General features: G+C 40.0%; 1 pseudogene; it reads left to right on the top strand.

The window, feature by feature from the left end:
• The first annotated feature begins 2,955 nt into the window (after nt 1–2,955).
• LOC142504298 (putative pentatricopeptide repeat-containing protein At5g37570) lies at nt 2,956–4,265 on the top strand (annotated as a pseudogene).
• The last annotated feature ends 9,145 nt before the right edge of the window (nt 4,266–13,410 follow it).

The raw sequence follows: 13,410 nt of genomic DNA, 5'->3' as shown, positions 1-13,410 counted from the left end.
CATTCTCAAGTCCCGGGACATGCTCCCCGGCCCAAGGCTCCGCACCTTGGTTATTCAAAAGCCCAGGGCACTACACCCTGGCTCGGAGCACCACACCTCGACCAATCTAAATCCCGAGATTTGCTTTCTTGCCCGATTTTCCCATTTTGGTTATATGCACCAATATCCGGGTTTAAGTTTGCTTACATCTGGGTCACTTACTGATTATGAGGCATTTTATTCATTATAAGGATCAAGATCCCGGGTACTCATTTGAAGTTATTAAATCACAACACTTAGAAAATTTCCTAATTATTTTGTACACAAGAAATTATATTACTCGGGTCTTTGAAGATTTATCAGGATATGACTGCAAAAATGATAAAGGGAAAATGAAGATTTCATTAAAAAAAGAAGGCCCGAAGGCAGAGAAATTACAAGTAAGAGCAGGAAAAAGAAGAGAAACGCAAGTACAAATCCTATTCTATGTCCGGGTGCGCGGACCCTGGCTGATCTTCTTCATCCTCCGGGGAGCAGCAAGGCACCTCCCGTTCTGGCTCAGTATTTGCCCGGGCTAATTCCTTCTCCCGGGACGCCGCCTCCTCTGGTGCTTGTTTCTTCTTTTCAGCAGCAGCCTTCCGTGCTTCCAGTTTCTTCTCCTTGGCTAGCCGCTCAGCCTCCCACTTTTTTGCGAAAGCTTCTTGCATCTTGTCTGCATTTATGAAAAAACAAAGGGTATCACCTAAGAAACATAAATAAAGAATAAGAAAGACAAGACAAGGAAAAGAGAGTTACCGGGCTGAGAGCCCGAGCCAGTCGCCTCATCAATCGCCCGATCTATGGGGTCTTCAGCCCGGGCACTCAACCCATAGGCAACCAGATTCTCCTGGGAAATAAGGATAGAGGAGGAGTATCTTTTGCCCTCTACCAAGTCTTGGCTTCGGGTATAAAAATCCTCAAATTTGTAGGCCCGGGGAAGGGTGGGTTGTTGAGGAAGGGAAGTAAGAAACTCTGTTAAACAGGAGAGAGGACCCGGGAGTCGAATATAAAAGAATCTTCCTTTCCACCCCTTCTGGGAAGAAGGGATGTCATCAAGGAACCGGACATTTAGCCGGGCAGTGAGGGAGAAGGCATTATCTCCCAATCTACAAACGAAAAAATAGTGGAGAATAAGGGGAGTGATAAGGAGATTATTCATTTTGAAAAGAATATAGGCCGAGGCCATAATGCGGAAGGAGTTCGGATGGAATTGGTTAATGGGCACACCAAAGAATTCAGCAACCTCGATATAAAACGGAGGGAGGGGAAAACGAAGACCACTTCTGACTTGGTCCCGAAAGAAAGTGGTGTACCCGGGAGGAGGGTTATTGGCTCTATCGGAAGGACCGGGAATCAGAATGGAAAAAGCAGAAGGGATAGACCCCAGAACCCGGAGCTCCTCGTCCGCCCCTGAGCGCAAAGTGCTGCTCATTGAGGAGAACCAAGGAACTCCCGGGGCCTCAATAGAAGGATGGTCAGAAGCACGGGCTTTGCCCTTACCCTTGTCCTTCTTCAGGACCCGTGAAGTGCCCGAAGAAGAAGGTTTAGTTTGGTGGGCTGCAGGCTTTTTAGAAGTTTGAGCAAAACGATGGCGAGGAGGAGAAGGGGGGGAATCGGAGCGCATCGCGGTGGACTCATACCCAGATGAGCCTCGCGCATTGGCTCCTGAGGTGGAAGAAGTAGAATTAGACATGGATTAGAGAAAAGTAACTTACGAGTTTTTGAAGGGACTAGTTGCAGTGGTACCAGGTCGCCGGAGATAGAGGAGTTTACACGCCGGAAAGCTGAGAGGAAAATTTGCAAGAGCTTCGCCGCAAATTTGAATTTGAAATTAATTTTTGAAAATGAGGAGGGCTAATATATATGGGCGAGGGGAGATCTCTGTCGCTAATCTAGATACACGTGGACGATCAAGATGTCCCTCGTAAATTGTACCGGGCATATGAAAGGACGTGCACGAATGTCAATATGTCAGACATATCGGATCCTCGGAATATGAAACGATTTTCGGCGGCATAAATGCTAAAGCATGGGTAATAATGACACTCTTTGGACTACCCGATAATACTAAAGACACTATATTCAAAGCCCGGGAGATATGAGGGTCCGGCACCATTTATTAAGCCCATGAAAAATAAGGTCCCGGCGCCTCATTCAAAACCCGGGTTGTATCAGACCCCGGTACCCCATTTCATCTATGGGACATTTGAAGCCTCCGATGCTCTTACACACTCTAAATTATGTTTCAACAAAAGTACAAAGTATGACTGATCGGGACAGCGAGTCAAGCTCTAGCCCGACTATTTTAGGGATGGGTGGTGATACCCCCATAAGGATCCGGGTCGTCTTTAACCCGGTTTATTAATTGGGAAGCCCAGATCATAGCCAGCTTCCCGGGCATTCCATTTCTTCCCGGGCCATCATCATAGCCCGGGCTCTCATGCAAGCTCCCGGGAACTTTCTACTCGGGCTACCTCGAGAAGCGCACCATACTCGAGTGTATCGGTATTGGCAGTCTTATCTGTCAGAACTACAGGGATTTGGCGTGTCAGAGAAGCTATCAGAGGTAGGGTGGCTTGACAGGAAGTCAACATCAAAGGCTATGAGTGGTAGGTGTACACGCAAGTCGAAGTAATCATGATATTTCCTCCTATAAATAGCAGATATGTTTCTCATTTAAAGAGACGAGAAAAATCCTGACCATTGGCACTCACATATATTCGCACATATATCGGCATTTTCTCTCATCTTCAACCTGCTGACTTAAGCATCGGAGTGGCCACGCCGGACACCCCTCCGGCGCCCATTCACGAGTTCCTTTTATTGTGTGCAGGTCACGATCGAAGTCATCTACTTTGCTCATTTTCCTAAACAACACTATAAATTATTGATTTGATCCGGTGGAGCATCCGACCCGGCTCACCCATTTAACCCGGATCGCATCAGGGTCTCAGGGAGGGAAGGGTTGTTCATGGGGTGGTGTTTAGATGTGGAAGTGAAGGCGATGTGTTTGTTGGGTCCAGATTGATCGATTTTTATGGCAAATGTAGGGAGATTGAATGTGCAAGTAAGTTGTTTGATGGAATGTGTATAAAAAACGAGGCTTCTTGGACTGCGATGATGGCAGGTTATTTGAATTTTGGGGACTTAGGAGCTGCAAGACATGTGTTTCATAAAATGACGAAGCGGAATGAGGAGGCTTGGAACTCGGTGATTAAGGGGTTGGTGAAGTTTGGTGATTTGAACTGCGCAAGAAAGCTTATTGACATGATGCCTTCCAAGGATTAGGTTTCATTTACAACTTTAATTGATGGATATGCCAAAGCGGGTGATATGGCAGCTGCAAGGGCGTTGTTCGATGAGTTACCTAAAAAGGATTTGGTTTCATGGTCTACTTTGATCTCAGGGTATGTACAAAATGGAAAGCCTGGTGCGGCCGTGAATGTTTTTGGTGAAATTTTGTCTGCTGATGTGAAACCTGATGAATTTGAAATGGTGAGCTGTCTGCTTGTTCCCAATTGGGGTCCTTTGAGCTAGCAAAATGGATTGAATCATATATGAGCAATGGTTCCTTTGACCTTAAAAGACCTCATGTTGTTGCATCTCTTGTTGATAAATATGAAGAGAACAACTATTTTGTTCGAGGAGATGCCTAGACGTGACGTGATTTATCTTTGTTCCATGATACAGGGATTTAGCACTCATGCAGTGGTGCTCAAGCAGTGCGGCTGTTTAACAGGATGTTGGATGAAGGCATAAGACCTGATGCCGTGGCCTTCATAATTATCTTGACAGCTTGTAGCCACGCTGGCCTTGTTGATGAATGCCTTTACTTTGACCCGATGATTCGAGAATACTCTTTTAATCCATCTCCTGATCATTTTGCGATTATGGTTGACATTCTGGGAAAATCAGGAAAGCTCAAGGCTGCTTACGAGCTCATACGGTCAATGCTGGTGCTTGGGGTGCTCTTCTTGGGGCTTGCAGGCTGCATAGTGGCATTGATCTAGTTGAGGACGTAACCCATAAACTTTTTTGAATTTGAGCCTCGGAGTGCTGGTAACTTCGTGCTTTTGTCCCACCTGTATACGGAAGCTGATATATGGTTGGATATATTTCATTTCAGAGACAAAGGAGTTCGAAAACTTCCTGGTTACAGTTATATTGAGCCAGTTACCCCAGTTTGATCCTAATATTCTTGAGTTTGGCAGCGTTATTGTATGAAATCAAACGATGATGTGATTTTAAATTTCTCTCTTGGTTGCTGCTCAGTTTGTTGTCAAAACATATATTTTGACCGGCCTGCCTTTGGCGATGGAATTTTGGTCATTTGTTGGACATGCAATTGCCAAAAAAACTTTCCATTTGAACATTAGGGCCTAATCTGAACAATACATTTCGGAGAGGACGTGAACAAAAGACTTAATGATTGGTTTTATACGTCCAGAAATTTTGTGCATTGGTTTTTAATTTGAGAACTTGAACCGGGGCTGCAAAATGAAGTTGGCTGGAGAAGTTTCAGCTGCTAATGTTCTGTGCTATCTTGTAACCAACATTCTTTGGCAAGTTTTTAGCTGTATAGATACTGCTAAATATTTCTTCGAGAACAGTTCTTCGGTGAGATTATGTAAGGAAGTACCAGGCGGGAAGACCAAAGAAAATTAGACCTTTCTGATGTTTCAACAATCTAAAATATTTTCATCGTGCCTCCTACCTTCAAGAATTTTGTTGAATGGAATGAAACGGATATCATGGGCAAGAAAATTCATTTTATCACATGTTTGAATACAAGAGAAGCAACAAACATCACAATTTCTCACTAAAACTTGATTCTTGTGTACCTTGATCGGATTGCTAAGTGTGCCTCATCGATTGGCAATTGTACATGGTCAGGTTGCTTGCTTTTATTGATGCAGCCTTTGCTCAGGTCTATTATTTACTCTTGAATGACTTTTAGTCTTATGTGCCTACCAATTACCCACTGTGGCTCGTTCTGGTTTTGTTGAGTTCTAATTGATTGACCAATGTAATTTCCCATAACTAAATAATATGAGGCCAAAATGTGTGAAGGCCTTCGGATTTACGTGTATATATTATTTATCTCTTTGAATTTGTACTAGCTTATGGATAAAATTAAAGCTTATTTATTAAACGAATGACAATTGGGCTAGAACTTTATATGAATTGAACTCTTGAATTATATTAGTATATTCCTGAATTGCTAATATGCATCCAAGAATTAACGAAGCTCTTGATTTATTATTCAGTCGGTAGCGGTTTAGGCAGTATTGAGCTATGACGCAATAGAAATTATTATAATAAATTGCAATGTTGATAGGATTCACGCTTGTCTGTAGCGTTGTCAAATTAGTGTAAAGTTGTCCCTTCATTAATTGAAAACTCAGACATTTTTTGGAGCCATTCTAAAATGATGTTACATTCTGATACCTTGACCATAATTTTATTAGTTGGAACTTGGAAATGATTGAAACTATGTCGCAATATATTGATATGTGGTATTAAAATTATCCTATGCTTATTTTTAGATCTGAAATTATTTTGAGGCAGTGTTATATTAACATTTTGATAGAAATCAGGTAGCAGTTGATAACCATGAATCGTTATTTTATGTTACTAGGTACGTTCATTTTCAAATCAAGTACAATAATTTATTTTACGGTAAATATTATCACTAAGAAATGTATTGTGCTAGTAATTGACCAGATGTGATTAGAAAGATTGCGTGATCGGTTAATAACTAAATACATGAGTTTTGTAGCCGAGTGGCATGTATATAGCAGTAATTATGAGACCAAAGAGATAGGAATGGATGATATGATTGTTGATTTGATAGAACCAGTGGGTTGTTATCTTGCGAGAACCAATGGATTCTAATCAGCCAGTGAACGATATATCTGACTTGATATGATGTCGATGTCATGCGGTTCATTTTGGTCAGGCGGTGGACGATGTATCTAGTTGATTGTTATATTTGTCAGTAACTGGATGATGCATTTGGTGCTACATGATGATTTTGTGATTCTAACCAGGGAACCATATATTTGGGTACGAGTTGTTAATGTGGATGTGTTTTTAGTCGCATATATTGATTGTGATTATGATGGTTTGTGATATACAGAGGTATGAGATTATTATTGTTGGTTTCACGGCATAGATAATTGGCTTACGGTCCTTCGTGTGATGTTTTAGCTAAATAATGATTGAAGTTACTTTAGTCTCTTATATGAGTTGATAATTGACTCACAATCCATGTGATGTGTTAGTTATATAATGATCGATATTACTCTAATGTCATGATTTGAGTTGATATTGGGCTTCGTGTTGTGTTAGCTGAATAACGATCTAAAATACTCTAATGTTAGGATATGAGGTGATAATTGGCTTACGGTCTTTTTTGTGATGTGCTGGCTAAATAATTATTGAAGATGATATCAGGATACGAGTTCATATCCTATTGTGGGATGTGTCTCTGGCTACTTGTGTATGTGACTAGCACTGATATTCTATTGTGGGTTGTGTGAGTTTAGTCTTGTCCATCATGTCTTGATAATGCGGACGGACAGTTAAGATGATGTTATTTCTGCTATTAAAGGAAATTGTATGCTACTGAGGTGCATGAGAAATTCTTGTACTATATGGGTGGTACTTGATAATGACTGAAACTATATCAAATTATTTTCTCATCATATGGGTACCAACTTTCTGGAGATATCGGATATTCTAAGGGTGCCAATATGTGGTTATGCTTATTTTACATATGAGGTTCTGACCCAATGAATTATATGAATTAGGTGATGTCGAATATAGATAACGAGTAACGACGTGGATTCCTGAAATGATGATGTCAATTCCCATGTGTTGTAGTAATTTGCAAGATGATATGCTCAGGTGTTGAGGTGTGGTTGACATAATTGCGAGAGTCTATATTGTATGACATTTTTTCATATATATGAAGATTTATCATACCTAAATTGTACCATATGGTTTGTATAACGGTGTTTGGTTAAATGATATGTAGTCTTCTAATAATTCCCGATGATGATGATGATAGCATGATTATTTGGTTATTGACTTTTGAAAGAACATTTTTATCTGCTACAAGGTCGGAAATATTGATTTTATGGAGGGATCTTATGGAATGATGATGATAGTATGTTGATCTTGATTTTTATTAAGTTATTAATTGATCTATTGATAACTAAAGTTAACTTTATTTTGTTTCAGCGTAGCTAGTAACGTGAGTTTGATCTGTTTGCTTTAGTGACATCTTTGTGAAATGATATAGTGAGTGATGACTGTTATTTATTTTGTTAGTCGATTTTGTTGAGAAATTTGAGTGAATACTTTTAACAAAATTTTGGCTTCAGTTCTTTTTTGTTCCTTTAATCTCTCGAAATATTATTTTGTGGTTCGTGGTGCATGGTGGATGCTTTTTTCCTAACCGCAATTCGTGTTGGTTTTATGTTTTCGAAAATTAAGGGTTTGAAAGCTTGAGTTTCTTTCCAACTTCTGCGATTGATTTTTGGTGTGATACATTGAATTCGAGTGGAATAATGTTTTTTTTTAAGATTATTGGTTCAAGTGTTCATTTTTTGGTGGTTTGATTCATATGGGTTTCTATTGATTAGGATGATTTGAAATTTGGGATTGGGATGATGAGAAAGTAAGAATAATAAATGGATGGCGGCATTGATTTTATCCAGTGTCCTTGAAGAGGATATGTGCATGAAGATTCTGGGGTGTTTTCTGATCTTGTTCGTGTTTGTGCTGTTTCAAGTTATTGGCATCAGTTTGGCGAGTTGAATGTCTTTAGTCAAGGAGTGTTAGAATATAATATATTATTGTTAGCTCTCAAGGGTAGATTAGTCATTTATTCTTTTTGTGTTTACCCTAGGTATATAAACATATTCTCTTTGTATTCTTTATTCAATTTTACAATACTACGACTTGAGCTTTCCGCTCACTCTCTATTTCTTCATGGTATCAGAGCCTCCATCTCATGGATCTGTCAATCGTAGAGAAGAACTGTTAATCGACTTCTTCTCTGCATCGTGTTTTGTTTTATTCGTTCGGTTTTGTTTGGTTTTGGCATCATGGCTACTCGTAAAGACGATTCTCTTCAGTCAATTAGTGTTCAATTGGATGGAAAAAATTATTCGTATTGGGGTTATGTTATGAAGAATTTCTTGCGGGGGAAATCGATGTGGGGCTATGTCACAGGTGTACGAGACAAGCCTACAGACCAGACGAACCCTGATTATGCTGTGTCATTGGATGTTTGGGAGGCAGATAATTCGAAGATTATTACGTGGATTAATAATTCTGTTGCGCACTCAATAGGTGCTCACAATTGGCAAAATACGAGACTGCTAAGGAGGTTTGGGATCATCTGGCACGCTTGTATACACAGTCTAATTTTGCCAAACAATATCAATTGGAGACAGATATTCGTGCCCTTCAGCAGAAAGATATGAGCATCCAAGAATTTTATTCTGCCATGTCGTCACTCTGGGATCAATTGGCATTAACAGAATCTGCAGAATTGCGAGCATTCTCACCTTATATTGCTCGGAGAGAAGAACAGCGCTTGGTACAGTTTTTTATGGCACTTCGGAATGATTTTGAGGGTCTGCGTGGGACGATTCTTCATCGTAACCCTCTTCCTTCTGTTGACTCGGTTGTAAGTGAATTGTTAGCTGAAGAGATTCGTCTTAAGTCTCACGTTGACAAAGGGACAATCTCGATTACACCATCTGTCTTTGCAGCTCCTCAACGACCTCAAGCTAATCACCAAAACAGGTCAAATACGAAGGTTTCTCAAGATGAGTGTGCTTTTTGTAAAGAGAAGGGGCACTGGAAAGCTCAATGCCCACTATTGTTGAGTAAAGGAAAAGTGCAGCCGCAACAGCAACAACAACGACCACACAACACTCCGTGGAAACCACAGCAGCAACATCAGCCATCTCAGAACACTCCATGGAAATCACAGCAGCAGCAGCAGCCATCTCAGAACACTCCATGGAAACCTGGTAATCCATCAAACCAGTGGACATATCGACCACCTCAGTCTAACAATGCAGTTGCTGCACCGTCTTTGGATCCGTATTTGTTTGAGCAGTTTCAACAGTTCCTCGCTTCACAGCCTCATGCTATGTCAGCTTCTTCACATATAGGTTTGTCATCCTCTGGCACTTCAGGTATATCTTCGTCCATCTGGGTCTTGGATTCAGGAGCATCTCATCATATGTCTCCTGATTTGTCATCTTTTGCTTCTTTGTCTCACAATTCTTCCATTGAAATTGTGACTGCTGATGGTACACTTATGCCATTAGTAGGCGTTGGTTCTCTTGTTACGTGTTGTTTATCTCATCCCGATGTATACTATATTCCCAATCTTACACTTAATCTTGTTTCGGTCAGTCAATTATGTGAGTCTGGATACTTAGTCTACTTCTCTTCTTCAAATTGTTATGTGCAGGACCCGCGATCCCAGAGGCTGATTGGGACAGGCCGTAGACAGGGGGGACTTTATGTTTTGGATTATCTCAGAGTACCAGATGTTGCAGCATCTAGTGTGGATCTCTCTTCTTTTCGTTTGAGTCAGTCGTCTTCTGTTTTTTATTTATGGCATAATCGTCTAGGACACGTTTCCGCGTCTCGTTTGAATTTTTTAGCGTCTACAGGAGCACTAGGAACTTTGAAAAGTCATGATATTTCTGATTGTAGTGGTTGTAAACTGGCAAAATTTTCGGCATTACCTTTTTATAAAAGTCTATCTTTTTCTCCTACTCCTTTTGATCTTGTTCATTCAGATGTGTGGGGACCATCTCCTGTTCCCACGAAAGAGGGGTCGAGATATTATGTTTCTTTTATTGATGATTGCACTCGTTATTGTTGGATTTATCTGATGAAACATAGATCTGATTATCTTGCTATTTTCAATGATTTTAAAGCTCTTGTGAAAAATCAACATTCAGCTGTCATCAAGTGTTTTCGTTGTGATTTGGGGGGTGAATACACTTCTAATGATTTTTCGCGTTTGCTTGCTTCTGATGGTACCATACGTCAAACCTCGTGTAGAGAAACCCCTGAACAAAATGGTGTTGCCGAAAGAAAACATAGACATATTGTTGAAACAACTCGCTCTTTCTTACTGTCTTCTAATGTTCCTAGTGCATTTTGGGGTGAAGCAATTCTTACTGCTGTTCATGTGATCAATAGAATTCCAACTTCACACAATTCAGGTTTGTCACCCTTTGAAAAAATGTATGGTCATGCTCCTGATTATGGATCCAATTAGTCAAAAACTTTATGTCTCTCGTCATGTTGTGTTTCTTGAACATGTTCCATTCTTTTCTATACCTGTTAGTTCGCATAATATGACACATGCAGATCTTATTCGTATTGACCCTTTCACCTCCGACACCGACGAGACTTTGCCCACGACCACACTAGAGACTCCTGCTCCTCTAAATCCCCCAACAACAACCCAATCATCTCCTGGCATCGCGGATAATCCTCCACTCCGTCAGTCCACTCGGGTTCGTAAGTCTACTCGACTACCTGATTTTTCTTATTCGTGTTATTCTAGCTCTTTCGCTTCATTTGTTGCCTCTGTTCATCGTCTCTCTGAGCCTTTATCCTATAGCGAAGCTGTTGGTAATCCACTTTGGCAGAATGCTATGGCTGAGGAACTGACTGCTCTTCATCATACTCATACATGGGATTTGGTTATGTTGCCACCCGAAAAGCACACCATTGGCTCTCGTTGGGTCTACAAGATCAAGACCAAATCTGATGGATCTATTGAACGCTACAAAGCTCGTCTTGTTGCTAAAGGTTACTCTCAGAAGCATGGCATGGATTATGAGGAAACGTTTGCCCCCGTTGCTAAAATGACGACAGTTCGTACTCTAATTGCTGTTGCTTCTGTTCGTCGATGGAAAATCTCTCAGATGGATGTCAAGAATGCTTTCTTGAATGGTGATCTTCATGAAGAAGTTTTTATGGCTCCTCCTCCTGGTGTTGCTCACCAACCTGGTGAAGTTTGTAGACTTCGTAAGGCTCTTTATGGTCTCAAACAAGCTCCTCGTGCTTGGTTTGAGAAATTTTCTATAGTGATTACTTCGCTTGGGTTTATTCCTAGTCATCATGATTCCGCATTATTTGTCAAGTGTACTCCTGCAGGTCGTATACTTCTGTCTTTATATGTTGATGACATGATAATCACCGGTGATGATATTGATGGTATTGAGGCTTTGAAGTCTGAGTTAGCTCGCTGCTTTGCTACGAAGGATTTAGGTTTGCTACGTTACTTTTTAGGAATTGAGGTTGCATATTCTCCAAAAGGTTATCTTTTACCTCAGTCAAAGTACATAGCAGATCTGTTTGAGCGTGAAGGTCTAACTGATAACAGAATAGTTGATACTCCTCTTGAGACCAATGCTCGGTACTCTATGTCAGATGGACCTCCTTTGCCAGATCCTACCTTATACCGTACTATTGTTGGCAGCTTGGTTTATCTCACTGTGACTCGTCCAGATATTGCGCATGTTGTTCATGTAGTAAGTCAGTTTGTCACTGCACCAACTACAGTTCATTGGGCTGCTGTTCTTCGCATTCTCAGGTATCTTCGGGGAACTCAGTTTCAGAGTCTTTTGTTTCCCTCTACTTCCTCCTTAGAGCTGCGTGCATACTCTGATGCTGATTGGGCTGGCGATCCCACGGATCGTAAGTCAACCACTGGCTTCTGTATTTTTCTTGGAGATTCTCTTATCTCTTGGAAAAGTAAGAAACAAGCTGTTATCTCTAGATCTTCTACCGAAGCCGAGTATCGTGCTATGGCTTCAACTACTTGCGAGATTGTTTGGTTACGTTGGTTGCTTGCGGATTTCGGTATTCTTCTTTGTCATCCTACTCCGTTATATTGTGATAATCAGAGTGCAATTCAGATTGCACGCAATTCAGTTTTTCATGAGAGGACAAAGCACATTGAGATCGATTGTCACGTCACTCGTCATCATCTCCAGCTTGGCACCATCACGTTACCTTTCGTTCCTTCTTCTCTGCAGATAGCTGATATGTTTACCAAGGCACATTCCGCTTCGCGCTTCCGTTTTTTGTTTGACAAACTCTCCATGCTTTTAGCTGTAGCATCGTGAGTTTGAGGGGGGATGTTAGAATATAATATATTATTGTTAGCTCTCAAGGGTAGATTAGTCATTTATTCTTTTTGTGTTTACCCTAGGTATATAAACATATTCTCTTTGTATTCTTTATTCAGTTTTACAATACTACGACTTGAGCTTTCCGCTCACTCTCTATTTCTTCATACCGATGTTCCCATATTTTCTTATTCACTTGTATTGAATTTGAATGACTGCAGTAATCTCAAATAGGGCTTTGTAAGCAGATTTGTCTGAGCATGTTCCCTGAGACATCAAACATCGATCACGTTTTCTAAATAACAGGCCGGCTTGTGTTTCGACTCACGATAACTAAGGCATGTGATTCTTCCGAATAGCCGGGCTTGTCTTGAGAGGGAACATGGAGGAGCATATGCATCCTTGAGTCGATATCTTGGAAAATATGATATCAGATGCTCTTTGTGTATCCAGCACAAAAAATTGTCCTGAAGAAAAAATTCTTTTACTGAGGATTTGGATGAGAGGGGTTTGTATTGGTCAAGCAGATGTGCACTTGTTATTTTTATGATCATTTTTTCCATTTTAATTTCACTTTCTGTAAATCATTTTTATTTTGTATTTGACAAAATATTCGAGCAACTAAGGGAGAAACATAGGATTGAGAGTCTTGTTTATATTATTTTCTCATTTTTGCTGACAAATGTAATATGATGTCGTATTTGGATTGAAGATGGGAAATTTTGAATTTGAGAAAATTATTCGAGAAATTAATTAAATCTAGGATTCGAAAATCTTTCTATCCAAGTGTATCTTAAAATATTAAAGTAAAATTCACGAAGAACAAAATCGCTATCTTTATTATTTTTTGGAGATGAATTATTATATGTCCAAAATTGAAACTGTGTGTCATAAAACGGTCTCAAGATCTTTATTTGTGAGAAGGATTAATCATATCCATATTTACAATAAAAATTAATATATTTGACATAAAAAGTAATACTTTTCATAGATGACTCATATAGTATATCTGTTTCACAAAACTGACCCGTGAAACCGTCTCACGGTAGTTTTTGTCACGTTTGTTATTATTTTTCAATATCTCATCAATAGTTTCTTATTATGTTATAAAATCTAGATTAACTATTATGATTTATATGCAATTTTATGGTGTGCCACCGGCGAGTTTGACAGCTCTTATTTAACAGCTAAAATTGTTTTTAAAATT

This window comes from Primulina tabacum, chromosome 1 (assembly GCF_025594145.1).
Source record: "Primulina tabacum isolate GXHZ01 chromosome 1, ASM2559414v2, whole genome shotgun sequence".
NCBI lineage: Eukaryota > Viridiplantae > Streptophyta > Magnoliopsida > Lamiales > Gesneriaceae > Primulina > Primulina tabacum.
Note: the sequence above shows the minus strand (reverse complement) of the source record. Positions and strands in the feature narration are given on the sequence as shown.